Genomic DNA, 27597 nt, shown 5'->3' with positions numbered 1-27597 from the left:
ATTAGAAGCTGAATTGACTGATTGTTGGCACAGCACTTTAAAAAAAGGCAGTGGCATCAATGATGCAAGCCTGCAAAATGTTTCAAATACCCATCCAAATAATTTCAGTTTTATCTGGAGTCAGCTCTCATGCAATTGGTTTTCATCCTTTATCTTGTCATTGGGCAGTGGCTAGTTTCTAAGTGAGTTTGCTCAGGAAAGGAAGATTAAACAGCTCTTACATAGATCAACATCCAGCAAGAATTGCTAGTTAGACACCAATGGGGCATCCACTTTGTGCCTACTGAGACCTGGCTGCACTGTTGTGCAGCTGAATGAGGAACAAAGGGTTCCTTCCCTAAAAGAGTCATTTGCTATTTTTGTCATCAGTTACTCACAACTGTCTCTCAGCTGCCCAGAAGGACACGGGTTGGTCTTTTTGAGGTAAGAACACTCTAAGTTTTGAATGTGGTGGGGCAGATCTGCATTTTTCCAAACGTGTGTGTTTTTTCTGTGAACAATGTCTTCTTTCACAGTTGCAGCTTATTGCTCATTCTGGTTGCGAACTGGAGGCAGTCAGGATTCACAAAGACACTCTTAGCAGCTTACATAGCTTCTCAGAGTAGTATTTGAAAGCTTGAACAGATCCTCACAAGACATATCTTAATTTAAAAAAAAAAAATTAATTTCCGTTATCTCACAGTCATAACTAGTAGTCATTTTTGAGAAGGTGCTGGATTTTTGGCACTTGAGTTCACTACAGTATTCTAGTACAACAGAAGATGAGGAAGTGCTAAAGCCAGGAGGACCTGTTTTGATCAAATAGTCTGACTTCCGCATAACACAGGTCAGAGTAGTTCTTACTCTACCTATTTCTGAAGAATGATAGAAGACTTAGGGAAACACAGACCACTATCACATCAAATACTGACTTTCATAAAGCTGATGAAAAAATATAAGCATTTGACTTTTGGTTATATACTTTTATATACATTTTAAGCAATACGGATTAGGGGGAAATTTTTTTTTCTTTCATGAGGACATGGTTTTATAAGGACTTCAAAATGGATACTGCATCTCTTTCTGGAAGCTAATGCTGCAGGTACATCAGTGTGATAACTAAAATTTTATTAGAAATTAAATATGAGGTAATTGTAATACTTCTTCATTATCTTGGGAGGATGTTTTGAATAGGATACCAGAGAGGTCAATTAACAACTGTGGAGAGTCTTACCAACCTAATATTAAGGTGATATAAAGTTGGGAGGGATTATGCATCCTTAGAGGATATGAACAGACTAAAAAACCACTTTGATAAATGGCAGAAGAGGGCAAAATAAATAATGCTGGTAAAATGAAATTTCGTTGAGATAATGTAAAACGATTCACAGTGGATACTTCAACATACAAAGGTAGATTTTAGAAATGCAGAAAGGCAGCAATATGACAGTAATATCTCTGCGTTACAGTATTGTTAACATATGTTTGGCCAAGGGTCCAAATATATTTGGACACCAATATATATTTGAGCAAGTGTACAAAGTCAGACAGGTCTGACAATGGTTTGTATGCAACAGCTGTAGCTGACTGGTATTTTAATGCAGTTTATTACCTCATTGGGTTATTTTTGAAAGGAACTGGGCATTCTCAATGAATATCTGACTATGGTGAATTTTAATTCTCTTCTTTAGTTCAATAATGCCCCAGACTGCTAAATGCCAAGCCCGACGTAGTATCTATAGAAGGCGAATCTAATTTATAAAGTTCTCCATAATTCACCTCTCGTGAACGTCATTGGAAATGATTAACTAACTGGAAACTCAGAATTCAGGTTGTATATTTGTGTAAATTTGTTTCTATTGAAATCTGAAATTAATTTGCAGAGAAGAAAAGACTTCACATAGATCATGTGAGACATTACAGATCAGTGTATTAAGCTCACTAAAGCTGGTACAAGTTCTTCCCATTTTAGTTGGGTTATGATTACAACCTTGAAGACCTTGACTAAAGCCCTGTTTATTGGAATGTCTTGTACTAGGGCTCTGTGAAAGGTCACAGCCAAGGTAAGCCCAGAACAAATTAATAAAAGAGTGTATTACCTTAAGACAGTCTGCCTAGGTGGTCAGAAAAGTAGTCTCAGTCTAGTCCTTAGGCCTCTAAGATTCTGCTCAGTTTCTTCCCAGACTGGCCTGCCAAACAGGGCACAAGACTGCAGCCAGTTTCTTGAGAGGAGATTAATCCAGTTGCAGGATGCAACACGGTCTAAATGAGCTGCTGTGCAGCCACCCCTGATTTATAGCTAGGGTCCAACATCACCCTTGTGATAGACTGAAACCAGCTGCCTGGATTAGCAGGCTCAGCTTTCCTGCAGCGAGGGTTGACTATGGTGCATCAGCAGGTCAGCCGCCTGACACCACTGATAAGAAATGACATTTACTTGCTAGAAATTCACACAGGGTTAGATGATGCCACTAAGTTTTGCTGGAGGCCTCCTGGACTGCACCAGGCAAGCTAGTAATTTTGGCAGTGGAATCAAGAAAGAGATTCTTCTCCCTGCAAGACAAACCCAGAGTGATTCAGCAGCTCAAATGTAGGCATCCAAGTGACCTTGGAGAGCCCTTAGTGTATCCATCTTCTGCTGCATGAAGGGCACTGGTGCTCCATGGGGTCAGTAGGTCCCGTGGTGTAGCTGCCAGCCCCATGCAGATGTCTTGGCTACTCTAGGACGTCTCAAAGGGAATGATACACCTGCTAGGCATATGCTTATCACATATAGATATGGGCCAACTATGTCTACACGTGACTGGTTGGTTGGCTGAATCACTTTGAAAGGTGCATGGACTGTATTGACCAGAGCTCCACTTATCTAATGGATGCTTACATCGCTAGTTAGCTTGTAGGCATACAGCTATGTGTAAACAACTAAATTTAGGTGTTTTATTACAAACTCGATCCTGCTCCTAATCTCCCTGAGCATCCATATTTCTGTTGGGAAGGTGTACTACAGACTGTCTTTGCCATCAGGCGTGTAAATGGACATTTCTGATCTGACGGCACACAGTATCTTGTCTTGACCTTCCAGAATTCCTAAACCAGGCACTTTCTACTTGTGCTGGATGTAGGACCTGACTTAGCAGCCTACTCAGAGTAGGCCCCATCCCCCTCCACCCTCCCACCTCCCCTCAAATCTGTGTGATTGTCTATACTCTGGGACATTACCCAGAGACACAGACTGACACCCTTCTTGAGCCTGAGCAGCCTTCTTATTTGGGGAATTTATATGCCCTGAGACATCTAACATGTAGATGCCTAGGCCTGAGCTAATGACACAACACTCCTTGTGCAGTCAATGGAGAAAAAGAGACACCTCCAGAGGATGATACATATCATCCTAAGACAGGCATTTCAAATATGTAAGCTAAATCACTAAAGGGTTGTTTATATCTATTGATTATAAAGGAAGCCAAGGACTAGCAAAACTCGGGCTTAGACATCAGTCTTTCAAATTGCAAAAATTACAGGACATGATGCAGTCCCACACTCTTAAGGTTTTCTGAAGCTATTGAATTTTGAATAGAATACCCAACATCCTATAGGAACAGGAGAGGGAACCCAACCAAACACCCCTTTCCCTGACATGAGGAATATCTGTGATCAGGTCATACCGTGTAATACATTTCCAGTGACAGACTGAGAGGACCCTTGTTTCAGAGTATCTGTTGCCAGGTATGTAGAACTCAAATCTGCTTAGGAAGAAACAGGGCTTTAACCTTCCTGCCACATCCTACTGAATTTCTTATGCGTAAGATCACAAAGATAAGGAGACTAAAAAGAAAGTCGGCTTCTCCTTAGTCTTTGAATGAATAGCCGGTCTTTAGCTCTATAACCAACAGAGGAGTATGAAAGGATAGAAGGAGATCACAGCATCATAAAATCCTGATATGTCATTATACTGTGCTTTATTTCCTCATTTAAACACAGTAGAAGTTGTGCAGAGCCCCTTCCCCATCAATAAAGAGGAGTTATGAATCCTGTTCTGTTCTGCTCAGGTTAAAGGGCCTGATTTTAAGGTGACATAAAACTGGGGCGTCCCCTGGGAGCGCAGCCCAGCAGTGCCAACATACAGCCATCACAAATTTGGCCCACCTCTGCCAGCTAAAAGAGAAGCATGCACAAGCAGTAATACTTCAGTTTGACTAGACTAGGAGCGCATGCTATCCCTGTAAAAGATATTGCCAGTAAACCATTATTTCAAGACCACAGACTCTGCTTGTTCTTTCTTAACTGAGTTTTTGTATGTGACTGTGTGAATTTAGGTAGTCAGGATGGTGCAGCACAGCTATTGCAGACCTAACTGACATAGAGATTGATGTGACTCATCGGATTCTTACAAGTAAAAAAAGTCCATGTTAAATGATATACATTTGTGCAGTTCTGTAGCTTGCATTTGGGCAGACAATTGTGGATTTTGTACAGTTCATCAAGGATGATTTGAAAATGCCTAAAATCGTTGATCTCTAACTCCTTGGCAGTTAGTTCCAGTCGGAGGCTGGCACACAGCCAAATAACACAAGTGGGACAACTGCAGGCAGTGACTCTGCCACCACCTGCTTTTTATCCGTTTACATATCATGCTTTATATGTCATCTGTAGAAAACCTATATAAATGCATAAATTGGGGAAGAAGTTCATCAGGGAAGCCATTTTTAATCAGGTCACTGATGGTCCACAGAGCTTTTAGACTGTGATTAAGGCAAACATGCATAGACTGAGATATAAAAGTAAGCAAACACACACAACCAGAAACAAACCACCAACAACACTGGCTTTCATTTACTTATCACAGACCCTGTGATTTTTACAACCATTTAGGCTAGTTTACTTAGTTAAACTATGCAACACAGCACCGAAACACAGTCCAGCTCCCCAGCTGCATGGGGGCAGAGTTGTCTTCTACATCAGCTCTGCCTGTTACTCTTTGATGGCATTTCAGAGTGACCCTTCCCCATCACTGCCAAACTCTGGATGACTTCAGAGTCGGCAGGCTGGAGGGAGGAGACTGCACAACTGAAGAATTCAACTACTTTGGAGCGATGAGGAGCAAGAAATGGCCCATATTTAGTCACACGAATCCGATTTGAGACAGGGCTGAAGCATGCTATACTTCACATAATGTGAGCTTCAGAGAAACCCTGTAAGCAGTTGGTACACACAGATTCTGGAATGAAAGGAGTGATTTTTTTTAAGCTTACTCGTTGCCCCTGTAATATTCCCTGTCACAGGCTTCCTTAGATCACCACAGGACAGCCTCATCATAATGCTATTGTGTTTTTCTATTTTGAAGAAAACATGATAGTAGAGCCTATAAAAGCCTCCACCCTTTATCTCCTCAGTGCCATCAATACATTAAGTGCCATCTCAAAAGAGCATGCAAGATGGTAAGTTTAAAGAGATGAAATTCTGCTGCTTGTGACACTGCAGAGATAACAAGGTATAGGGAAGATATTTTCCTGATATGGAAAATCTGAGTTACCTGTTAACAAATAATGGTAACAAATGTTCACTTTAGGAATCTGATGCAGTGACCAAAATTACCTGAACACAGTGAGCAAGTGCAGTATTCCAGAATTAGCCTGTTTCATTTTGTAACATGCCATGTTACAGCGTGAAGCCACCTGGCAGCTGGAATACAAAACGTGCTCGGGAAAGGCATTGCTATTCTTTCACATCAGTGTTTGACCAGGCTGAATGAACCAGTGGCATCCAAACAGGCTCACTTCTGTCTTAAATAGAGAGATGAGTGAATAAGTACATCATTGTCCATTTGCATGTGGCAAAGTAGGCCAGCAAAATATTGGTGGTAATGTGCTAAAATAAAATGAGTGCTTTGTTCTCTTTCAGTATATCATATCCAGGAGTTTGCATGCAGCTGGATTTGGGAGGAGTCAATTTGTCAAAAAAACCCGCCACCCCAGGTAAGCCGGGAAATTCCAAGATTTGGGGATGAACAAGGAAGTGCAAATTACACATTAATCATAACATTGTTAAAAACACCAAAAGCAAAACTAACCCCCCCTCACATTGTCACCATAATTACAGATAAAATCAAAATTAACAGTGGATAAAGCTGTGGAAATACATTGTCAAGCAAAGGTTATTACAAAGCAAAACACAAACCAGGACACAGGCAAAAGCGCACTGCCAAATCCGGACTCAGCAGGCAGAGCTGAGGACAGCCAAAAAAGAAAAGGACTGATCTAGGCCAGGGCCGGGAAGCAAGGAGCAGCTTCCTTGCTGGGTAAACATGGCTTATTCAGGGGACAGGAGAATTTTGACCAAGAGGAGAAGAGCAACTAAAGAATACACTTGCTTCATCGTTGTAATAACCTAAAAAAATCCCCATGCTCATCCTACAACAGAAATGTACGATTAACAAACCAGAGGCAATTTTTATTCTTGAAGTTGATGTTAAAAAGGACAAAACCCAATTGTTTTTTCTTAAAAATGTTAATAAAGCAATGGCATTTCCTGGCTCGCGGTGCTTTGTCATGATGTTTCTTTGTAGTGGAAGGCTACAAGTTAAGATCCAGAGATAATGTTAACATTGCAAGGAACACAGGAGAAAAAAAACAAAACCATGACGCATGTTTGTGCTCATTAAATGAATTCTTCAAAGGAATCAGGATGAAAACAAAATCAAGATTGCCAGCCATGCATGAGTAACAATATTGAGTGTTCTGGATGTTTTTAAAGGGAGCTGGCTGGAACTGACACAAGCAGTTCACCCTCATACAGGCGTTTGTAGTTTCGAGACTGTAATGATAATCTCTCTGTTCAGATCCAGATTAAAATAATGATTAATTTTTGCATTTCTATGAAATTTATTACCCTCTAGCACCTCTCCTCACTGTCCTTAAGCGGGGACATACCTGACAGGTCTGAGGGCATGCCAGAGTGAAAAACAAAGCACCAGTGGTAGTGTAAGCATCACATTAGGGCGAAAAAGAGATGATAGGAACAGCCCTTTTCAGCACTGTCAGTTTGAGAAGACACAGCGGTGGGACATGTATTTAACTGCTTTGGTGTATTCTTTCATTTACATTACAAAGGAATACTTTTGGCAGAAAGTCAGTGTAAGCAGTATTCATTATTCCTTTAAGGGGCCGGATAATTCAGTATGTTAGTGCACTGCTGGCTATCAATGCTGTCAACAATCCACCAAGATATAAATTAAAACTTCTTCCAGCATCAGTATTTCTGTATGTAGTCCTGAGATTTAATAGGATTGGAGCTCAGATCATGGGGTGAAAACTAGTGATGGTTGATATGTTTGTGAGACATTTTGTGGCAGGAAGAAAACACCAGGAGCTGATTAAAACTTGTGAAAGAAGTCATCGTTAGCATACTGGGTATGAAAATGACAGAAAATGAGAAAAGTGATTCAATCTGACAAAAAAAAAAAACCAAAACAACAACCACAACCCAACGCTCAGGAGGAATCCTCAAGTATACCTCTGAAGTCTGGCTCAGATACAGAAAGGAGAAGTGGGCTTCTCGTGCAGCTTTGGACATCTACAGCGTGGGTGCCTCTAAATGGTTGCTCAGTCCCCTTCCAGTCAGTGGAGAAAAACTGGAACTTTTAGGTCATGATTCATTTAATCCTCACGTAGACATTTAAACTAGGCCTGATGAAGTGCCTCTTTCTTTGTCTTCTTTATAAAGGGAGAGCAACTGACTGACTTACATGTAGACATCTACACTGAAGATACCTAAAGTTACCCAAGAAGAGATCCATCTTCAGTACCAAGACACATTTTAATTTACCAGGCTGAGCTTGTTCTGCTTGGCCATCTGATGAATGACTGAAAAACTCAGCTGGTTTAAAGAACTCTTGCAAAGCGTGGTCCCACCAGGAGGGCAGCTCCACACTCAGTGGTGTCGCGCAGAACTAACAGTGCAACTCTCAGCACTCGACTTTGCTGCAATAAAGTAGCTGGCCCTGGTCTCCAAGGGCTTGCTTTGTGGGGAATGAAGAAACAGGGAGATTGCCACACATTCAGGACTGTAATCTGGCTTTGGTGTTTTGAGAATGCATCTATATCAGCATTTTAGTCTGGATCAGAAGAGAGATTTTAAAGGTTTGGGTTGTTTTTTTTTGTTTGTTTGTTTTGTTTTTTTTTTTTGTTTGTTTTGTTTTTGTTTTTTGTTTTTTTTTTATAGATCAAGTAAACCAAAAGGTAGAGCCCAGGAATGTACCCAATGCACTTCAGATGCAATGGGCATTCAGTCCATGGGCCCAGATTTGGACTGCTTTGAAAAAGAAAAAATCCCAAATGTGTTTATAGTGTGGGTGTCAGGTCCTCAGCACTGACCGTTTTGCTCTTCAGGTCTGCTATTGTTTTTCACTACCTGCTACTATAACATAAAGTGAATAGGGCCCTGGAAGAGCCCCTTGCACCATTGGAGGAGTCTAGGAAGATGAAATAGCTAAGTTAGCATGCTCAAAAGTGAATAGTGAATGAAACAAATAACTACCAAATGGACTCCATGCTAGTTTTGCAAATTCCACTGTTTAAACAAAGGAAACACCCATTAAACATAGGCAGAAACAGGTCCGGTGGAAGGCAGTGAATTAACTGAGGATGCAGAATACCTGCTGATTACCAATTACTCTTCCAGGCCTACAGAGTTAGTATATCTGTCTGAGATGGCTAGTAAATTCAAAATACAGCTACCCATGGGATTTTGCTTATATCAGTACAGCTTCAGGACTTCATCTAAGCATAAATTGTAGTAAACTAGAATCATAGAATCATAGAATTAGTGAGGTTGGAAGGGACCTTTAAGATCATCAAGTCCAACTGTTAACCTACCCTGATAAAAACACCACCACTTCTAAACCATGTCCCTAAGCACCTCGTCTACCCTTTTCTTAAACACCTCCAAGGATGGTGAATCCACCTCCTCTCTGGGCAGCTTATTCCAATGTTTAATAACCCTTTCAGTGAAAAAATGCTTCCTAATATCCAATCTAAACCTGCCCTGACATAACTTGAACCCGTTTCCTCTTGTCCTATCACTTGTCACCAGGGAGAAGAGGTCAGCTCCCATCTCTCTAAAACCTCCTTTCAGGTAGTTGGAGAGCGTGATAAGGTCTCCCCTCAGCCTCCTCTTCTCCAGGCTAAACAACCCCAGATCCCTCAGTCATTCCTCATAAGGTTTGTCCTCCAGACTCTTCACCAGCTTTGTAGCCCTTCTCTGGACACGCTCCAACACCTCAATGTCCTTCTTGTAGTGAGGGGTCCAAAACTGAACACAGTACTCGAGGTGAGGCCTCACCAGTGCCGAGTACAGGGGGATGATTACTTCCCTAGTCCGGCTCACCACACTATTCCTGATGCAGGCCAGGATGGTGTTGGCCTTCTTGGCTGCCTGGGCACACTGCTGGCTCATGCTCAGCCGGCTGTCCACCAACACCCCCAGGTCCTTTTCTGCCGGGCAGCTTTCGAGCCACTCCACCCCCAGTCTGTAGCGCTGCATGGGGTTGTTGTGACCCAAGTGCAGGACCCGACACTTGGCCTTGTTGAACCTCATACCATTGGCCTCAGCCCATCTGTCCAGCCTGTCCAGATCCCTCTGCAGAGCCAATCTACCCTCAAGCAGATCAACACGCCCCCCTAGTTTAGTGTCGTCTGCGAACTTACTGAGGGTGCAGTAAGTAACCATGACTATTACCAACCAGTTAAAATGGCTGCAAAAGAACAATACAAACCACAAAACAAAGCACGAAGACCATTTTGAGCACTACCGACCCAGCTGAATGCACTCATTACCCCAATGAGAAGTAATATAGCATACCTGATAATAAAGTATTATTATCTCTACTGGAGTCCCAGTACAAAAGAAAATACTTTAGACTAATTACAAAATGGTGCAAGAAGCTGATGAGAAACACCACTAACCAGGGTACCAAGACAGCCTGAAACACACTGAACTCAGGTTAAAGACAGTCCTGAATTTTTATTGATTTTGGATCAATCCTTTGGAAAAGGTAGACCTGGAGCAGTACTTGGATGGGAAAGCACCTGGGAACACCTGGTCTTGTAGTTCTTTGGTGAGTTACCAACACTGGTTTAGCCACAGATCCAAAATACACCACTACTATGAAAAAGTTAACTCCATCATAGCCAGACCAGTACACTGCCCAAATCCTCTCGCACTTTTGTGCCACCCAGGAATCGGCTGCCTCAGGGCAGACTCCTGTGTCACATCCCCAACCAGCCAGCTACCCTCAGGAGAAGACAAAATCAGGTTCACAGCCCACATCTATATGAGAGCTCTGATTGCATAGGGGTGTTCAAGAAACTACGTGGTCATTGCAATAAGGCTGGAAACATCTACGCTGGAGGAGAAGAGGGAGGTGCCGTTCTTCACTCTCCCCACAAAATGGCTCCTAGAGGACAGGAGGAAGGTGTAACTGCTGCTGTCTCCATGAAATGGTTCTCCAGAGACTGGGAGGGCAGCAGTGCAGGGGCCAAATACCAGACTGGGCTCAAGGCCAGAGCTTTTATCATTGTTTTGCCTTGCCTGGGAAACCTAAGTGGTAAACAACACAGAGAACAGAAAAAGTTGAAAGGAACCATTAACAAGCCACAGAATTCAATGTACAGCAAGAAAGGGAGCAAGTAATGGAGCAGGTAAGGGAGCAAATATACCGTCATCAGGACCAGCAACAGCAAATACCGGCCTGCCAAATAACAGCTAAATAGCTATAACAGCTGTAAACTCAGTCTGGCACACTCCAATCAAATCTGTAATTTTCTTGAACTCCTTGAGCCCCATGTTGGGTGCCAAAAAGGGCTGTGGTCAGTTGACCCTGGCCAGCAGCCAAGCACCCACATAGCTGCTGCTCACTCCCCCACTCCAGCGGGACAGAGGGATAAAATAGGAAGAACAAAAGTGAGACAACTCGTGGGTTGAGATAAAGGCAGTTCAATAGGTAAAGGAAAAAGAAAACAAACAAACCAAATGAAGTTTCTCACCATCTGCCATAGGCAGACCGATGCTCAGCCGGTCTCTGAACACTGGCCAACTAGGAAGCCACCTTCTTCTTTCTCTACCTCAGTTTTTATTGCTAAGCATGATGCTATATGGTGTGGATCACCCCTTTTGCCAATTTGTGTCAACTGTCCCGGCTGTGTCCCCTCCCAACTGCTTGTGCACTCCCAGCTTACTTGCTGGGGGACAGAGCAGGAAAAAGAGAAATCCTCGGTGCTGTGCAAGCACTGTTAATCAATAGCCCATTAGTGTGTTACCAACACTGCTTTAGCCACAAATCCAAAACACAGCACCATGTGGGCTGCTATGAATAAAGTTAACTCCATCCCAGCCAGACCACTACACCTTGGAGCAACTGCTCCAAGTGATCATTACAAGAATTGCCTCATATGACATTATCTAAGAGCGCCTTCACAAGCTTTAAGGTCTTTCTCATGCAATGTATTTGCATACTTTCAGGGAAGTTACAAAACCTTTTATCCTTCCTGTAAACAAATGGACACTTCATTCTCAGGAAGAAAAAAATGCATACTTTGCATACTTTGTTCTTTAATAATTCTGATTTAAAAAAATATATTTGGCATGTTTCCATAGTTACTTTTTTTTTTTTTTTTTTTTTTTTTTAAGACCAGTAAACCGTTTCAACCATTCATAGTTCAGTCTGAGTATGTGGTTAAAATTGAGTTTTCCTGAGAAGGCTACTCCAAGTTAAATTTTAGCAAAGCTACTACCAAAGGATCAAAATATTTTTTACTTCAAAAAAATACCAACAAAGCAACCTTTTTGAAGTATAGCAGAACAAGGCTCATCAGTTGTTTGCTCTGTAAAATGGGTGTATTAAGGAAAAAAATATCTGTAGAATTACTTTAACGCTATGCCTATGAAATTCAAACTTGGTTGCACTGATTTTCTGAGATAGCATAAAAATACCAGAATGGCTAAATGTAATGTCCTACAAAGAACCACAACGTTTTCATTTTTGCATATTATATACAAAACTAAAGGGACACAATATATCTTTTAATAGCTAATGTTCTTTAGAAATGGATATTTAAAATCAATCCTTGTGATTTTTGTTCAAAAGTATTCCTACTTTCACTCAAATAAAATCAGACATCAACACAATTGCAGCTTCTCTGCATGGCAAGAAAACAGAGAGAATGATGGTCCTCTGTGTGCGTGTCTGCATATAACACAGTTTCACATACTGATGTAATGCTGCTTCTTCATTCTCGAAGCCTCCCCATTCATTTGCAAAGGAGTTGTACATTAAAATAACCAAGAATTCTTCTATTCAAAGCATTTACTTCCTCCAGGAATGGAGACGGCTAAAAAAGCTAAGTGATATAACAATTTAGAGAAAATCATACAGCTTCAGCTGTGAAGTAAAAGTTACGTACTTCCTTACGCCTACCTTTCATAACAGCAGCATCACTCCCATTCTCCTTGTAAATGAGCATCTTATTGCTTGTATGAAACTAACATCCACCAGTCTCAATCAAGGACTTATTGTGCCATGCCCCTGTACAAAGCCATAGCAAGCTATTTCCCTGACCTTGAGTAACTCACTTGGGGTCTCAGCTCATGTAAGCACTGCTGCAGAAGTCATATAGCATATGGCAGTACAGCAGCACTGTTCACCTGCAAAACTAGCTCTAAATTAAGACAAAATGCAACCAAGTGATGTGAAAATTGCATACAGAGAGCGTGGGAGGGTGGATGAGATGGGTAGCACTGAGAAAGTGATGTGTCTTCACTTTGGTGGGCTGCAAGCAGAAGGCGTTGGATTCAGGGATGGACCACTTGGTTTCTTGACCTCAGGGTTTACCTCAGGTTCCTGTCAGGCATCAGCAAAGGTCTATGAGACACCATCATCTGACCTGTGCGATGCTATTCCCCTACAACATATGAAGTGCACATTAGCACCAGAGCCCTGCGTGGAGGGTGCAGACCACAGCATCTGGCAGCAGAGCTGCCCCTGCTTCTCCAGCTGCTTGTGGGTTTGCTTGCTGCCAAGGTAGAAGGTTCGTACCCAGGCTGACAGCAGCACAGGCTACATAAATGCCCACACCACTGTCCCCTGATGGGTAGCTCCTGCTGTACCTATTCCGTGCAAAGCTGAGTCACTGGGTACAAAGTGCAAAGACAGTGTTCAGTTGATGTGACGTGCATGACAAGGCATTCAAAACAAGAATACAGCATTGACAAGGTATTGTGGTAAATGCCATGGTAACCTAAAGAATTTAACTGAGAACATGCTGTGTAGGATGTCTGCCTACTTGGCCCAGGTATTGAAAATCAGCTTTATACCACTTCCATATCAAATTCTTTATCCCTGCTGGGATGTTCGCTCTGCATAGGTCTAGGCTGAGCATTCCTCCAGCACTAGGCAAGAGCTAGTCATGAAGCCATCCTTTCAACTGCTGCTCTTACACCAAATGAAGACATACACCATGTTCACAGGCTCTGAGCAGACTTCTTCAGTGTTAAACAGCAGGGGGGGGTGGGGGACATGGGGAGTGCATGTGTGATGCAGTTGCCTAAGATCAGGTGTCTCGTAACATCTGAGATGTCCGGGGGAATCAGAGGTGTCCAGTATAGCAAGATACAACACAGGGCTTCTGGTAGATTTACACCCTAAAACCAGCACCTATTGGCCAAGCAGGACATCAGAGGAAATCTCAGTTGGCAAACACGTTTGCATGGACAATTTAAGAGACAGCACAGGATAGGACTCCAGTTGGAAATTTAGACGTTAAGCGCTTAAGTGTTTACTTCAGTGCTGTATCTCCAAGCTCCATAACAGTCAGTGAGAAACCTAACCAACGAGGTCTGTTGTAGTCAATGACAACCTAAACCAACCAGTTTAGGAAACCTAAAAACGATTTGCCTCATTGCAGAGTAGACATGTGATAGCTAGTTAGCTGAAGCTGTGGGAGTATACAGCAGTAGCAAGGCTGCAGACACTTACACTAAGGCATCAGTCTCAACTGGGATCCTTCTCACCTAGCCACAGTGCATTGATTTTGTGCATTGGGTTGTGGCAACTACAGCAGTGAGTTATTCACACAAGAACCACGCTGGAAATAGCTATCACACACACACACACAAAAAAGCCTTTCCTTCCTTATTAGAAATGTTACAAATTGTTCCTCCTTTTATGACAACTCAATGACAGTCAAGTTTATGTCGTATCTCTCCATTGAAATGATCCAAAGTCATAAAGCCTCAAAAATTCAACTGAAGCTAGATAGTTGCTAAGCTAAGACTGGCATCATCCTGACCCAGGCTGACTGTATTCCCCCATGCATCTATATCCATCTGCTATTTTCCTTCTGTTTTGCCAAGATTATCCATCATTTGGGGCAGAGGAATGCCTTTTACTTTGTGGCTCTTCAGGACTAAAGAATCTGTGGTACTGATGATTTGTATTCTTGTAGCACTGTGCCTGTGATGATTTATTCTCTCCTGCTAGCTTGCGTCTTCTGCAGGAGACCCGTAATCTTTGTTTGCTTTTTTATGAAGAGGCATGTACTTTTTTAACACTTGCACCTCCAATAGCTGGTGAAAACAATTCAGGATAATAAATCTTTTAAGATTTACTGCCGAGCATCAACATACTCAGCAGAAGCCAGGACCCCTGGTGATTTTCTTTAGATTAGCAACAGGTGGTGTTAGGTGCTCCTGTCAACCAAAACCAGTAAATGGGTGACAAGTATGCAAAGAGAGAGCTGAGCACAGAGCAAACCAGGGGCAAGTTTTGTTCATGGGTTGAGAAGTTAGGCCAGGAAACAGGCTGAAGCCAGTAGAAGATACTGGACTTCCATTGCAGAAGCTTTCTGCTGGTATTTGTAAAGTAATTACACCAGTAATTGTACAAGAAGGAACCTCTGAGAAATCTGCTCCCACTAAGGAAAGTGCAGTAGCTACGATTACCAAGAAAACAGAGAGGAGCTAAAGCTGAACCACCGCTCTGGGCACCGTACACCATTTTTAACACCAAAAGCCTAGTTTTAGCTTTCCAAAATATAGGGAAGAGTGTGGCCAGTAGGTCGAGGGAGGTCATTCTCCCCCTCTACTCTGCACTGGTGAGGCCACAACTGGAATACTGTGTCCAGTTTTGGGCTCCCCAGTTCAAGAGGGACAGGGAACTGCTGGAGCGAGTCCAGCGAAGAGCAACTAAGAAGATTAAGGGCTTGGAGCATCTGCCTTATGAGGAAAGGCTGAGAGAGCTGGGACTCTTTAGCCTGGAGAAGAGAAGGCTGAGGGGAGACCTTATTATGGCATACTAGTATCTAAAGGGTGGGTTGAAGGAGGATGGAGCCAGGCTCTTTTCAGTGGTTCCCAGTGACAGGACGAGGGGCAATGGGCACAAGTTAGAACACAGGAAGTTCCGTTCAAATACACGGAAACAGTTCTTTACGGTGAGGGTGACAGAGCACTGGCACAGGCTGCCCAGGGAGGTTGTGGAGTCCCCTTCCCTGGAGATTTTCAAGACCCGCCTGGATGCAGTCCTGAGCAATGTGCTCTGGGCAATCCTGCTTTAGCAGGGGAGTTGGACTAGATGATCTCTAGAGGTCCCTTCCAACTCTGATGATTCTGTGATTCTGTGAAAATACAACTATGAGAACAGCCACCCACACTGCCCATTATAGTATGTGTGTGTATATATGTCTGTGTGTGTGTGTATATATATCTACGCAGACAGATATATATATATCTATAGTAGGACAAGGGGATGATAAAAAATGGTAGTCAGCTTTTAGACCATCGTACAACTATGAAGTTTGTCACGTACTCATAGCAACAAGCCTGTACACTTGGTTAGACAGCCCAGGGCCAGCACCACAGGACTTTCCCCAGGGAACTTCTGCTGCCATAAAGAGGAAATGGGTGTCTTCATTTGCCCCTGAGGATTTCTCAAGAGGTACAAGCAGTTCCCTGTAAAGGAACTATATTGCAGGCTTAGTGCAACCCTTCTAGAAAACCTCCAATTAACCTTAAGGCTAATGAACATAAGTTCTACTATGGCGTAGCAGCAGCAGCGTGGAACTTGGCATGTGCCATAAAGCCCCCTGAGAAACTGAGTAAATACTTCAACAATTAATCTACATTAAATTTCACATTAAATGGCTTCACATAGTCATTGAACTCATGAACTGGTGTTTTTGAAACAGGGTGGGGATAGTTTAGGGGGCTGTAGCCCTACCTGTGTGGTGGATGTTGTAAGGGAGACTTTACCTACTGCATGGTTTCCCAAGCCCTTCACACCGCCAGTCAGCAAGAGCCTGGCCACATCCACTCCAGGCATTGATTTGGGCCTAGGTATGCCACATAGCTGCCTTCACGTCTTCGATGGCAATGTCTTAAAGCCATACCTATGCTAGCCAGAAAAAATCCTCTCCTGAGTGGCCATGAACGTGTCATTCCATGTCCTTCCCAATCTGTTGTCTCTCAGACAGTCCCAAGATGCTTGCCACAGCACAGTGTCTGACATGGCAGGAAAGCACCCTGGATGCTTGAGTTCCAGGCCTATCTGGACAATAGTGCCTTACTGCACACTTGCAGTCTAATCAGGGTTTCTTTAGCAGACCATGTAGACGTACACTCTGAGACTGCAGTTCAAATTAGTCATCTAGGTTTCCTCTTCAGTTTCAAGGAAGAAGCGGGCACCTCTTCAGCACAAAGACCTTTCAAGGTGTTTATATCACTAAGCTAGTTATCTAGACTCCCTCTGTAGACTAGATAAGAGTTTGTTTCTTTAAAGTTAGGTGAAATGAATCCCACCCCTTACTAGATGCAGTTTCCTGAAGGTGGAATGGGCTGCTACCAGTTTGTCCCTCTGAATCTCTTCTCCAAAAGGACAATAGGACAGCAGTGGCTGTTTGGTAACACAGAGCAGGGCGCTCTGCTTTGACACCAACTTCTTATGAAACAGTGTCTAATACCACTGAGACATTCTGGAGTATCTGAGATGTCCAGGCAGTGCTGGCAGATATGACATGAGACTTGTGCGAGGCCGGTGTTCTTTTGCAGCAGTAGCTGGGAACCAGGAGAATGGCACAAGGGCATCTTGGCTAGCACTGGACACCTAATCACATCTACCTGAGAGCTGGGTGTGTGACCTACCTGTAAAGCCAAGGCAGACATAGTCAAAAGACCCTGAAGACTGATTCAGCTTGACCCACAACAGACACCATTGCAACCAGAACACCCACATAAGGCTGGTAGATAGGACATAGGATTTAACAGAAACTCACAGACTTCTGGATCAGCAGCTGGAGGCCAGGCAGGATATCCAGTAAACAACTGGACACCTGTGCTTGGGGATCTGAACTGAGCCCATAGATTCTTGTTGCCTCTGTGGGCTGTTCCTGGAAAGTCAAAGCATTTCACAAGAAATTAAATTAAAACCTGTATCAGCTTTCATCCATGGTTTCCAAGAAATGGCAAAATTTAGTCTTCTATTTTTTTTCTTCTAAAAAGTCTTTCTAGACATTAGAGGCGATCTTCAGTGTAGTTATGTCTATACAGGACTGACCAGTCATGAGATACCAGTGCCCTTTTGGACCAGAAGCAAGAAGCCAGACAGGCCTAGGGCAGCAGCTGCCTATGCTGGACAAGCAAGCCACATTTATGTTATGGGCAAGATGCACATAGTTTTAATATTTATTTTAAAGGCATAAGGCTTAAATCACTTTGACCTTGCAAACGAAGATAAAACAATACATATTTAGTTTTAGGGCAGCAAGTTTTCACAGAGGGCTTCAATATCTAACTTCTTTCAGCATGATAACAGGCTGAACTCCATTGTAATACAAACAAAATTATGGGAATTCAAGCCCATTTTCTTTCCAACAATGAAAAGAATAAGGCTTCCTTTATTGAAACCAATATAAAGATCTCCTGCACTCATACAGAAAGGAAACTTCTTTCTCTGCTATAAGTAATGTTAAATCAAACTGAAGATTTAAGAAAAGAATTGAGAGTAAAAAACAACACTACAGACACCGGTAAGGAGTTTCATCTTAACCAACAGAGCCCAAGAAAAATGAATCACAGAAACTCTCTCATCTTGAGAAATTTATGCATCCTATAATCCCCAAAGGGAACAATCGCATCTGATAAAAATTTTTAGACCAAAATTAAAAAGTAACAATAAAGCTGACAGAACTACCTGAAATACATATTTTAGCAGAGAGTTATTAGAAAGTCAGCATCAAGTGCCTCTTAATCATACTCATCATGTATCTATTGGCAGTAAATCCAAGCAGACCTAGTTTTATATACTTCTGTAGACTTTATTTTATTGCTTACTTGCTTAGTAAATTTTAACTAGGCATATTGGCAATGTGTCTAGGATGTCACCTGGAAAAGGTAAATTTCCATCACTCATTATGGGCCTGCTTTAAAATATTCACTGCTTGGAGCCAAAGGCATGAGTTTGTAAAGCTCAAATTATTGGTCAAACCATTAAAAAGATCCATCTTCAGAATATTTTTCTGTCTTGGTGCACTCATCTCAGTAACTCTGCCTTGAAGGGCTCTCAGAAGTTTTAACCAATGGTAGTCAAGAGTTTAGAGAGGAAGCAGTGATAAACCTCCACTCCTTATCATTTCCACTTTTCATTTCAACAGAGTATCTGCAAATCTGAGCTAAACAGATCTATATATTTTACCAGGTAATGACTTAGCAATATTGTATGTAAAAATTATAGTGAGAAAATCAAACAGGCAGTGATGTATCATCAAGTCAAGAGCTAATTTCTGTCAAATTCTAGTCATTACATGTTTGTTAACTTCTACATCACTTTTCCAGGAGACAGTGCCCACTAAAAAGTTTACTGCAGGATACCATTTGGTATACAAACTGTAAGTAAGAGGCTTTGCAAATACAGTTAGTATATTAAACTTTTCAGTTACTAGAAATCCAAACAAATGCTTTAGAAGTTAAGAATGTCTGAATCCCATAATCTCCTGGATCTTCCAGTTCCCCCAGGAAGAGACAGATAAACCCAGACTTCTTCCCAGTCCCACTTGCTAAAGAATGAATAGCATTAACATTGCCAGAGAAGGATGGGAGGAAACATGCAACACTTTCCATCAGACACCCATGAAGACCCATGTCAGATGTCACAAGAGCTTGCAAGCTATTTCACAGTGTTTTAACAAGCAAAAGGAAAAATTAATTCAGTGTTTAAAAATTAAACATTCAATTTCTTATTGCAATTAGTATTAAGACAGGATGGAGAATTTACATAAAGTCTGACAATAGGCTTTTACATGCCAGTAACACACAATAGATTATTTTTAAAAGCCAGTTATTATTTCAAATGTTCAAAAACTTCTGACAAGGGACTAATTCATAATATTGGATTACTGGTCTTAGTAAAATGGACAGTATTGTCTCCAAAAGCCTAAATTATTGTGAAATCCCAGATGCATTATGCTGTCTGCTTTCAACTATATTTAACACTGCTTTATTTACAAATACAACTTTGAAAGTAAGATGACAAGAACTAAATTTATTTGGCCTAAAGGGAGAAGAATTAAAGGAAACAGCTAGATAACTATATAAACATTCACAGAAAAAAAAAATAAGGAAAGGAAGAGAAATATTTCCACTGGGAATAGTTGTAATAGTGTAAAGGACTAAAGCTGGAAAAAAAAAAAAAAAAAATCAGTTTAAGCTCTGTATCAGGAAAAAGTGGTTTTGAAGACACTAAGGTTGGCTGGCCAGAGAGGAAACTGTGACTGCTTTTCAAGTGAATCAACTGATCCCCTTCCTTTCCTCCCTCCTAGGCAACTAGAGGGGTTCTTCAGCCCTTCCAGGTCTAATTTGTTGGGTTTTGCCATCTGATTCTCCAAGAAAGACAGAAACAGTAGGCACTTGTTATCTTTTCATGAGTCACTAAGATTGTTTGAATTGTTGAAAGATTACAGGAGTACAAACTCTCAGGAGCTTCTCTCCTCCAGTTTCACCCGCTTCATGGATACCATTAACCAATGGCAAGGATGTCACAGCTTCTAGATAACTTGCAGGAAGGTATGCAGACAGATGAGGAAGGCAATGAAAACACTGTGGTACCTATCAATGTACTTGGGCACCGCAGGACTCTGAACCTACATGAGAGAAGGCATACAGCATCCTGCACATCAGAGGTATTAAAGTACTACTGTAGAGGAGGTTTTGAGAAAACACATAACCACTGGACATGACTATCAAATCAGTCCCTAGGTGGTGGGGAGGTATTCAAGATGGCATGGTATCCGAAAGAACTATGCTTTAGCTTATACAGAAACATCTGCAGTTAGTCCTCAGGGCATTTGTTTTCATTTTGCGAGATGAACAGGTTTGTGCCTGCATATATGGCTAAAAATTAATAATTGGGTCATTCTCTCATAAAAACAACACAGCAAAATCTGTTGTTCTGTTATTAACCTCAGAAAAAGCAATGTCATTCCCTTCCCCAAAACAACTGCCACGAGACTATAGTGCCTCCCTGTACCCCTACAACAACTTGGCATTTATGGATAAGTAATGCTGTAAAAGACGTCCTGGAATGAACTGCAAGCACAAAGGCTTGGCTTCTCTGGTTAGACAAAGCTAGAACATCCATATACCTCCCTTCAAAAACCACATGAAGAGATCAATGCTGCCCTGTAAAAGACAGTGAGAGGTCCTGTACACTTCCTGTATACTTCCCATTCAAATGAACAGACAAACTCTCAGACTCATGAAGGGACAAAAAAAATAGTTCACATTTGTGGAAAGAAATAAAACCTATATACAAAACTAGTAAAAATACATTAAGCTAGAGAATAGTCACTGAGCTTTAAAGCATGCCACACTGTTTCTGACATGGATAGAAGTAATGTACTTGTTTTGACTAAATACTATATTACAAGAAGGTCCATGGAAAAAACAGAATATACTGTATAAATACTTGTTCGACTTTTTCCCGTCTTTCCTGAGAGTCTCCTGATTTCAGTTTGAAGGGAGGGAAAAGAAAGAGAAGGGAGGGAAAAGAAAGAGTCCGCAACTCCATGAAAACATTTGTTGTAACTTGCATCCTGTGACATCATTTTGTTAAAATCAATGTTATCTGTGAGGCAGACACTGTCTGCCTTCAGCTGTGGTCAGATGTCTGCTGCAGAGCAGCCGGCACAGGCTTTGTTCTTGCTGTTGGAGTGTTTGGGGGTTATTTTTGGTGTTGGGCTTGTGGTTTTGTGCTTGGGTTTGTTTTGTTTTTTTTTTTTTTGGTTTTGTTTTGTTTTTTTTTTTCCCCAAAAGTTGTTATGGTGACATCACCCCCATGCTCCACCATGGCTGGAGCTCAGCAACTGGCACCAGCGGCCTGGCAGCACACTTCTGAGCACACCTCATCCTTGCACAGGCATCCAGATCTAGTTCAACAAGGCCAAGTGCAAGGTCTTACATCTGGGTCGGGGCAATCCCAAGCACAAATACAGGCTGGGCAGGGAATGGTTGGAGAGCAGTCCTGAGGAGAAGGGCCTGGGGGTGCTGATTGACAAGAAGCTCAACATGAGCCAGCAGTGTGCGATCGCAGCCCAGAAGGCCAACAGTATCCTGGGCTGCATCAGAAGAAGTGTGGCCAGCAGGTCAAAGGAGGTGATTCTGCCCCTCTACTCCACTCTTGTGAGACCCCACCTCGAGTACTGCATCCAGCTCTGGAGTCCCCAACAGAAGAAGGACATGGACCTGCTGGAGCATGTCCAGAGGAGAGCAACGAGGATGATCTGAGGGCTGGAACGCCTCTCCTATGAGGAGAAGCTGAAAGAGTTGGGGCTGTTCAGCCTGGAGAAGAGAAGGCTCCGGGGAGATCTTATTGCGGCCTTCCAGTACCTAAAGGGGGCCTACAGGAGAGCTGGGGAAGGACTTTTTACTAGGGCACATAGCGATAGGACGAGGGGGAATGGCATTAAACTGGAAGAGGGCAGGTTCAGATTAAACATTAGGAAGAAGTTTTTCACTTTAAGGGTGGTGAGGCACTGGAAGAGGTTGCCCAGAGAGGTTGTTGAGGCCCCATCCCTGGAGGTGTTCAAGGCCAGGCTGGACGTGGCCTTGGGCAACCTGGTCTAGTGGGAGGTGTCCCTGCCTATGGCAGGGGGGTTGGAACTCTTCAAGGTCCTTTCCAACCTAAACCATTCTATGATCTATCATAAATACCACCGAAGGCTGCTTAAAAAGAAGAGGGTGCCTTATAAAATCTGCTGTGCTGGCAGAGCGGCTGGCAGTGGTAACCTCCAACAGCAGACTGGCAACAACCAACAAGTAGGCAAGGTGGATTTCAGCATCACCATGTCCAAACAGAGGTCTGTATTCGTTTCAGTAATCAGATTTAGAGCCCCATGCAATTAATTAGTTAAGCTCCTGTACACGGACAGAGATCAAATCCACAATAAACATCTGGGGATTTTATGCTCCTCTTCTCCTGCTTCCTTAACTACTCCAAGCACAACTTTTTGGTTGGGTTTTTAGTTTGTTTCTTAAAGAACTTGTGCTAGCCAGTAAGCAGAGATGAGGACCGTGCAGCAAGTTGTTTCCTATTCACAGGAGAGAAAAAGCTGGGCTCATTCAATAAAAAGTTAAATTAGAATCCAATTCTGTTTCTCCAAAGTTATTAAATAATAAATCTGTTCTGAACTGTGACCTCTGACAAAGCAGGAATAAAAACATATTTCTTAATGGAGAAGACAGCCAAAACACAGTTTAAATGGTGGTTGAGATAGATCAATAAGCATATATTAAAGCAGTAAATCAGTTTGTATTCAAAATTCATCCCAGCTCTCTGTCCTGCATTTTCTGATAGCTAGATCTCTACTGCAAACTGAAATCAGTGTGCATTTTACGTATTCTCTGAAGACTTTGGAGGCCAAAGATCTAAACATCACCGAGCTTCCTTCATAATGGATAGGCTTTTTAGGGGCATGCTTGGAAGCTTGTTAGAATTACCAGGAATTCACTAATTTCCACAGACTTTGAATCAGGCCAAGACTACCTTGCCCAAGATGTAACACCAAATGACTTGGGTCCCAACGCAATCTTACAGTAAGTACCCGTGACAAGGATCTGCATCTAAACCCACACAGATTTCTGCAGCACGACATGAATTGCTCCCACAGGAAGATGCTACTTCCAAGTTGTGTTATCAAGAAATATTCCCTGCCTTTGGCATAATTGTTCAGTAATATGCATTTTGTGTATGGAATAAAACAGAAATGCTGACAGGCCAGCTTTTATGGCTGCTGACACTAACTTTCTGAGCATAGCTTTGTAAGATTTGCTGACACAAACCTTCGCCTTGAGAACAGCTGCGATTGCCTGCTGCTTTGGGGAGGGGATGAGGGGGGTTCTTTTCTTTCTTTTTCTGCCTCCTGCCGAGAACTCCAAAGCACTGGCTGCGCTGATAGGGCTGAAGTATCTACCAACACCTGGTTATGATACAGATGCAAACATATAAAAGACAAAGTCAGTTCCCCTCCCGGCTTCATCCTCCATTTGTCTTTCAGATTATTTAATAATCCCATGCTCAGCAGTATTTGGATAAGATGGACAGTTATCAAAAGTGCTCCAGTTAAGGCTGAATACAGCATTATGCCTATTCTTCTAAACTGATAAGCAAGGATAGGCAAAATTCCCACAAAGGCTCAGATGTAAGGCATCATTTATTTGAAGGTTAGTGAGCACATTCACAGAAGACAAGTGCAGCTAGAGGGTAAAGCAGCAGCTTCTCATGCTCTGCATTTCAGGCCACAGCTAGCATATAAGTGTTTTAAAAGATTCTCAAGGAGCCTCCCAGGTCCCTGTTCAGCACAGATAATTAAGAGCTTATGTCTCCCCTTCATCAACAACAAAATGCTTAAGGATATGCTTAAAAGTGTTTTGCTGATTTAGGGCCTCAGTAACTTGTCTACAAGGATCGGAATGCCCACAACTCCCCCTTGAAAGGAAAAGTGCTTTTGGGTCCTGGAGGATGTGCATTGCTAAGTCTTTCCTAACAGTTACCACAATAGAAACCTCATTGCTTAATTTAGATATCCTACAGTAATTACTGCCAAGTTGTGCCTGGGTTGATACAGTAGGAATTTTGAAATTCCAGATTTTCTTGAGTTGGAAATGCTCATTTTATTGGTCCTACAGTTGCCTTAATGCGAGGTTAATCTTCTGACTTTCTAACTACCCTGTTAAAAGTGTCTCAAGCTCAAGGATTTTGTCAGCAGAGCTGGTCACTTCCTCAGTATGACCATAGTCAGGTTCAAAGGCTTAAAGTGCAGCACTCGGAACTGTTTGATTGTTTATCCTAAGCAAAAGTTTGGAGGTCCTGAAAGAGCAATTAAAAAAAAAAGTAAAAACGAACACATTTTCACAATCACAAGTTACAATTAAAAATAAATAAATAAATTAGTACTTGTGCTGTAAAATGCAGTAAGACTGGGGTGCTAAGCCTGACTCAAGCACGCTTTCCAGAAGTTGTGTGTCAGCAGATATCAGGCACATACCCAGAATTGCATCCCCTCCACCCCCCTCATTTCACACCATAAAGATGATTAGACCCTGAATAGCAGAATATCTGTCCAGTGAAACCCCCTGTGTTGCAGACAGAAATCAACACAGCCACATTGCTCAACTCAGTCGGATGCAGAGAGAAAGCCTGGGCAGGCAGATGAAATACTGCAGTGACAGAAGCCAGTACACACTGGGCTTTCTTGTAATGCAAGTTAAAAAGCCTTGCCTGTTCCTGATCTTTCCTTGCAAGAACTGTAGAAAGCAAAGCCATCCACAGCTCCCCAGTATACTGATTTTGTTGCCCAATTATATACAGGAATTTTGATAGAAAAATTTATGATGAATTTCAGCAAAAGGAAAACAGGAAATAAACTATCCCCCAAAACTCCAGGGTTCAGAGTTGTCCATAATCTTTCTTCAAATAAAAGATTTCCCTTTCCTGCACCAAAGGAATGATTTGGAGTCTCATACCATCCTTAAAAAAGCCATCTCAGATGGTACAATGTTATCATCTTGTCCTTTGCTGTCTTTCCTCAAAGATTTCCTTCAGAATATAGTGGGAGGTAGTACTCGAGGGATGACAAAAACACATTGAAAAGAGCTAGCGAGATGTACGATGCAATCAGAGCTGGCCTGTGTCAATGGTGCAGCTTGGAGCTGGAGCTCAATCTGAAAACGCAAACAGTTTTGTGCTTCTACTCATTTTGAAGGTCTTACCTCTCCACACCTCCAGAAACAGGGGACATGACACGAAAAAAAAAAAAAAAAAAAAAGGTGTTTCTGAAACCTACAGACTGATTAGCAGAGAGACTGAGGTACCCAGATGCTGGCACATTAAGGGGAATTTTACAAAAGCAAGCCCTGTCCTTTCTGCAAGCTGTTGTAAACATCTCTGCCTCAAAACCCTCCAAAAATAGGGCAAATCTGCTGTAATTTATGGACTAGATAGCTGCAAAAATATTTCAGCCTGCCTTAACTATCTATTGCCTAAATCCTAAATGAGCAGGCAGACAAAGCAGAACACAGCATTCACCTTGAATTAAGGCAGAAAAAATAAAAAAATCACTTTTGCTGTCCTGAAACAGAAGACAGAAGCCAGAAAACAGGAGTTACTAAGCTAGGCTATGTCCTTGCTCATTAAGACCCGACCTTTATTAGTAGATCATTCCCTCAAATTGCTCCCAGTTTCTTGCCCAGGCAGTGCAAAACAGTTATCTCACATATATTTGAGCCGGAGGCCACGTCCCCTGGCAAAGCAAGGCAGCATGGCAGGCAATGGCAGTGCAGGCCGGCCCAGCGGCCTCATACCAGCCTTGGTCCAGCCGACGGGCCCCACAGAAGATGAAGGAAATAATTTTATTTCTTTTAATTCTGCAGGAGAACAGACTGCTGACAGTAAATTTACATCGTACCAAACCAGTAGAGGACTGCTTTATCATTGTTATTTTTTAACCTTTTGGAAGCAGCAGGGGCAGCCACCCCCCCACCTCTGTCTGCCTCACAGCTTCCAGTGACAAAAAAAATCCCCCAACATAAATCCATGTTATCAAACTTATTTTCTACTCCCTTCTCGCAGCCCTGCCTCTGGTACCCTGGCACCAGCCACCAAGTGAACCAGCAGGAGTATGGATGGCTCCCATTTTGTACCGCAGTGCTTGATGAACCTTATAGACATGCAGACCTACCTCCAAAACACTGCTCCAGAGGAGGACAATGTTTAAAGAAAGTATTCCGAAATCGCTTGTTGACAGAAAACAAGTTCTTAGGGTAGCTTGGTTTGATGCAGGTGGTCTGGGTAACATGTATTTGAATCCTTGGCTGCTTTGTAAGTTGCTTGTTGTTCAGGATGTCCAAGAAGATGATTTTGTGGTGAATTAACTCTCCCTCTCAGAATCAGGCTGTGTTCCCTGCTGTCCCTGGCGTCTTCCTTTGATGGGCTTTGGCTATAGATGACCAGAGCAAAAGCCTTCTCCTTCCAGAAGGACATGACACCACAGTTTAGGTTCTTGGCAGATGACCTTGCCCTCTCCAGGTTGAGCAATAGCTGGTTGTCACTGGACTGTGGGTGGACCAGTCCTTCCTTCACCAAAGGAGAAGTCCATGCAGCAGGGCTTACAATAGGTATAGATGGTCTCTCCAAACAATTACAAGTTCTCCCTCCATCAGCTGGACACAAGCCTGTTTCAAGCTAAAGGTCTATCAAGTCCCATCTTCAAAAAAGGTTCACTGTGCCCTCTTGGTACAGTACTTCTAGTTTCTCACAAGCCTGCACAGGCAGAGCAGTTTCACATTTTGCTGCCTTTTGATGATATACACACACATCACCCACCTTTTGCATTTTATGCCCTCTTGTGCAGCATTTCACGCCATCTCCTCTCCTGTGAAATCAGCTGCTGAGGCTCTATATTAAGTAGCAAGCTCTGTTCTTCCCCAGGTTTGCTCTTCCCGTTGTTTTCCGAGACTTGTCTCTACTCAAGCCATCCTCAAGTTGCTGCTTAACATTTCTGCAGCTCTGTTTCTAGGTCTCCTTCTGCTGGCAACCGTACCAGCTTTAGACCATCATGAATTTTCCTAGGCAGCTACCTCTTCTCAGCCCGATTTCTTTCGGTCTGTTAGCTATGATATGCAAGATGTGGGAGACAGATCAGCTGAGAGTTGGTCCTCAATCTCCCTTAGTAAGATAAGGCAAGCTTCACAGAGCAGACAGGTGAGCGAGATGGATGCAGAGCAGGAGCTGCTGGTGAAAGGCAAGCCACAATCTCAGAAGGGTATATCCACATCTGCTGAATGTTGATCTCCACAGGACTGTCAGCATCAGCAAGGATTAAGTCAGACTTTTTGGCCCTTCAAAAAATACTTCTCTATTTCCTTCTCTGTACATGATCAGCCCTTGCTTGACTCTTTTTCCTCCACCTCCCTTCCCCACAAGAAAATTGTATCCCAACTTAATGAGAAATGAAGATTACTTTATTTGGAAAATATACTCTCAAGCAAGCTGCATGTCAAGGTCTTCAGAGTATAAACCAACCA

General features: G+C 42.5%; 1 long non-coding RNA gene across 1 annotated transcript; it reads left to right on the top strand.

Annotated features, from left to right (window-relative positions):
* Nucleotides 1–387: 387 nt before the first annotated feature.
* Nucleotides 388–26279, top strand: LOC309670041. The gene is made up of 3 exons (XR_014268960.1): nt 388–423; nt 5881–5954; nt 26144–26279. It is a non-coding gene; the product is annotated as an uncharacterized lncRNA (long non-coding RNA).
* Nucleotides 26280–27597: the final 1318 nt, after the last annotated feature.

The sequence above is a fragment of the Vanellus vanellus genome (genome assembly GCF_965231255.1).
Source record: "Vanellus vanellus genome assembly, chromosome: 3".
NCBI lineage: Eukaryota > Metazoa > Chordata > Aves > Charadriiformes > Charadriidae > Vanellus > Vanellus vanellus.
This window is presented reverse-complemented; position numbering and strand designations above follow the sequence as displayed.